This window comes from Capsicum annuum, chromosome 3 (assembly GCF_002878395.1).
Source record: "Capsicum annuum cultivar UCD-10X-F1 chromosome 3, UCD10Xv1.1, whole genome shotgun sequence".
NCBI lineage: Eukaryota > Viridiplantae > Streptophyta > Magnoliopsida > Solanales > Solanaceae > Capsicum > Capsicum annuum.
This window is the reverse complement of record NC_061113.1, coordinates 194,174,393-194,179,348: the sequence shown is the minus strand read 5'-3', so window position 1 is coordinate 194,179,348 and position 4,956 is coordinate 194,174,393.

Sequence of the window (4,956 nt, the reverse complement as noted above, 5' to 3'; positions counted from 1 at the left end):
TATAAATTGTAAGACTAAGGTTACTTATTACATATTTATACTGAATATATATATATATATATATATATATATATATATATATATAATAAAAAATATATTATTTATATAATTTTAATTTTTTGATCTAACCAAATTTTTTTGAAAAAATTGAAAACCAAACTGTTTAACCAAACTTCTAAAATTTGAAACCAAAACCAATCTGAATAACCAAAAAATCAAAACCAAGTTAAATTTTGATTTGGTTTTTTGGTTTTTTCAATCTGAACCAAAATATGCCCAACCCTACTTGCAATGAGATAGTTTGATTATGATTGATGATCCTTAGCTGTAGGGACGGATCCGGGAATGGGGTTATTAGATGTGTTCTTGAATATTCATGTCCCTCTCATTGATCATGGTAATACTTAGTTGTTATTACTCCTGAGTGATTGAGGTATGTTGGTCGGTAATCTTACTAGTTGTAAGCTAGGCGTGAGGCTAAATAAGTATAGCTTGTCCTAGGGTGGTTACTAAATATTGATTGGTTGTGAACAATTGATTGTTAAGGGTAGAATAGACTAATGTAAGTGGTTATGGAGAATTATATATTAGTAAAAAACATAAAGGTGTGTTGGATAGTGGTTCTACTCTAGATGATCTGTTCTTATGTGTTAATCATAAAAGGGTGAAAAAGGATCATAAGGTAGATGTATCAAGGGTAAAAATAGTATAGTACTTATTTATGTTATGGTCATTTATTATGTTTAAGGTTTAATTGCCCGGTTAAGATTTTCCTCAGTTGGGAGTTAGAATCTTAGGCTAGGCTAGTCTCAGATAAAATTTAACCAAGGTATGATCTAGGAAAATTTAGAAATGTATTGGGTAGATATATTAAAGTATAGCTTGATTTTATTTTATCTAAGATGATAAGAAACATGTAGAACTTTTCAAAATTAAATTTGAGCTAGTAGAACTCTCGGTATCGATCCTGATATAAAAGGGTTAGTTTGGGATGTCTTGGATTTAAGGTGTATTGTGAAAAGGGGTGCGTGGAAGAAAATAGGACACTCTACCTTACTTATTTCACTAAAGCGACATGCTCCAAAGCAGAAAATGTTCCGCTATAACGGAATATTGGTCGCTATAGCGACACATATCGCTATAGAGGGTCAACTTAAATAAAGCACTCCTAAAATATAAGAAGTTAGAAATCCTAATACCGACCAAATTAAAATCTTTGAGTCTTCTTTCCAATGCAACGAACCATTCATCATCCGCTTCCTGAGTAAAAAGTTATGAGAATTTTACTAAAAATTGTTCATGCTGAAAAGTTGAGGCCATTGTAGCAGGGTAGGTCTCTATCGATACACTACTACATTTTATAACTTATTTTTGATGGGTTTCAGCCCCCAAACTCCAAAATTTCATTTCTAAACCCTAGAGTGTTTATTTTCTCTCGGTATGGGTGGAAATTTTTTGTTGGCGTAAGTTTCTTCCATCATCTTCCTCATTTTTTAATCCTTCAACATCCTAGAATCATTATAACAATCTTTAATGGTGAAATTCTTAGAAATTTGAACCCAAAGTTTGTGATATTTTGAGAAAACCTATTGGTTGGATTAATATCACCTAGAATCACTTGTAAATTGTTAATTAACAATTCCTAGAATAACTTAGTGATTCTAAAGCATGAAAATTGATAGTTGGGGACCTCGAACTCAGTAAAGGTGGAACCTTTAGCCAAAAAACACCATTACTAGAGTTGGGTTGAGCTTGAAGGAGCTATTTTGATGACTAATTGACCTTTGAGTAGTGTTGTAGACTATAAATAAGGGCAGAACTAGTGGATTTGAATTCCTAAAGTATTTTTTTTGAAGAGTACTAAATTGATTACTCTTATAATTGTCGTTTGTCAGACGATTAGTCTTTAGAAACATGAATAAGAAGAAGGATCATCTGTGTAATAGCTACTTGTTCCAACAGCTTGGCTATAATGACCCTCCAGGTAATTTTTTTTGCACTTCCAAACTAGTTTGTTATTTAGAGATTTTTAATATTTGCCCCAAGCCATTTATTACTTGCATGGGCTGGCAGTTCAATTATCGGATAATTTGTTTGACTTTAAGAGACAATTCCTGTCTTGAAGTTTTAGATGTTGAGAATAAGGTATCGGGCTTAAACTTTAGGTTAATGACCTCATATACCAATTTTGATAGTTTCCTGAGATTTGGAATATCAATTTTAGGCTAGGGTGACCTTTGGTTTGGGTCTCGTGGATTTTGATTCATTTTGTTCTATTGGGTGGATTTTGGTTAAAATGGTCATTGAGTGTTGGACCCATATTTTATTTAAACGATCCTGAATGGTAATTTTGATGGTGTTGCTGAGTCTAAAATATTAAATTTTGTAAGGTAGTATAGTTTGTTTGTATTTGTGGGATTCCAAATAAATTCCAATATTTTGATTGGAGTTTTGGAACCTAGCAAAAACTACTGGTGCAAACTTCAGCTGCTGCAGGAAAAAAATGGCCTTCATATTTGCATGGCCCTTCGCTAGGTTCACAAAGGCTAAGGTAAATGGCTATCACGATCTCCATAACCTTGGTCGTATTTACAAAGACCAAGTTCATTGTCTATCGTGATTTTTGTATGGGTATTGTTATTTTTGTATTAATAAGTAGATCGTTATCTTGATAGTGTGGCATCATGAGGAGGCTTTTCAAAAAGGTCCAATTTCGTGGACTTTCTCAGGCTTCATCAGCGTCCAATTAGGCTAGGATTAATTTCCTCATAGATTGAGCTATAATATGGTATTATTATAGTATTATGCTAGATTTGGATTGTAACTTATGACTTGGTTGTATGCTTAGCAAAATTTGGCATATTTAGCAAGTTAGAGAGATATTCTTAGCTAGAATTGACCCATTTCCCTTTTCCTTGACTTAAATTGTTTCCCTAGGACTTATTAGACAAATTTAACACCTAGTGGTAGAGCTTAGAAGCCCTAGTCTAGATATAAATTACCTTTGTATGGGCTTAGTAGAGGATTCCAACGGTCTTTTTTTAGGTCAACTATCTAGGAGACCTCCGTTTGTCACCTTAAATATACTTTTGATCCTTAGGATGATTTAGACATCTTTCCAAATCTTAACCAGTCTTTCTATATTGTACTTTCTTTGAAGACTAATTTGAGTCAGCCACCTACTATTCACTTATGATACTAAATTCCTAGTTCGAGTCAGGCATTTACGGTTCACTTATGATGTTTAGGATCTAGTTCATGTCTGTTGGTTACGATACAAAATAAATTCATAAATATGGTTTCGATTGTCGGTTACTTTATAATTATTATTGTTCCCGGTTTCTCTCTCTTGCTTGTATCCATCAGGCTTATGAGGGATTGATTGGGTTATCTTTCTCTTGTTTGTGCCTTTTGGGATTAATGGGGCCTAGTTAGGCTATAATTATCTTGTATTCCTTCAATTTTATTTACTTTGTTATTTATTATCTGTCAGCTAGAGTAGTATTTTAGGTTTTTCCCTTTATCCCTGACTACACCATAAAAAATGAATCAAATTGTGGAAGTTAATTTTAAACCTTCCGGGGTGTTTAATTTCAGTTTTGGGAGTTCCCAAAACCCCCATAATACGAGCCGTCACAATCAATTTGCGGCAGTTTTTTTTACCGCCATAATTAATTTGCAGCGGTCAACCCCCGTTACTCTAAATTTAATTATTCTTATAATAAATTTTTATTTAAATATTGTGGTGGTTTAAAACCTCCGTAATTTTTCTTTCTTTTTTCTTTAAAATTTAGTGGAGCCTACCAATTTTAATAACTAATTATAGATTTTAATTTTAGGTTAAATTCAATTGTTCCTTTAGGCATAACCTACAATCCAATATTTATTCAATTCATATATCATTAACACAACATGACTAATTAAACATTGTAATTGACAAGCATATCAAAAGACATTTAACATCAAACTTCAAACTCCAAATTTTCAACATTACCCTCTTCAAACTCCAAATTTTCAACATTAGTATCTTCAAATTCCAAAATCAAATTTAAACATAAAACCTTCAATATTCTTAGATTCACTCCAACCACACAATTACTCATCATAATTAAATATGCAAGACAATTTGTAATGAAATCAACAACTGCCATTAGGATCACTATCATCATGTGATCTCCTTGCATCCATGGACGAAATAGGTCCCCTAGCCGCATCACTTGGCTACTTAAAAATGTAAAGTATAAAAATAAATCAGATAAACTTTCAGTCCTTATTATAAAATATTAATATTTTCGTACAACTAAAAGTATCATTGATATGATTCATTTGTTTCCTTCTATTTCCACATTGAAGAGAGGTTGATAGATAATCATGATGACTATGTTGTATTGGCACAATGGTTTCATTGAACTACTTTTGTTTCAACATCAAACTTTTTAAACAACAAAATGCTCAGAATAGAATAAAAGTTGATATGAAATCTTAAGTAAGAAAAGAACATTCTGATTATAAGTCCAAATTGTATTTTCTTAGAAAAACTGACCTGTTAAGTTTTCCATATTTTTAGTTGTCAACATAGTTACACATTTCTAATACATGCCACCCTTACCCCCATATCATGTTCTTTCCCCATTAGCATTCCTACGCCTTAGCCATAGTAAATTTACTTTCCTAGTCTTCCTTTGAGACATTGAAAAGCTGCCACTTTAGCAAGAAATAACTTCCAACAAACAATATAGGTATTGTACAAAATGTCCAAATCAAATTATATCCCCCTTCGAAAAAATGAGTAGAGTCAATAACCATCCAATCCAAAAATAAATTTAGAGGAATAGTCTCAGAATAAGCTGATCACTCACAGCAAACAAGTGCATCAACATAATTAAGGTATTCAGTCCTTTATAGTAGAGAATACAGGAAGGATTTAAGCAAACGAGCAGCTAGTTTCTTTGACAA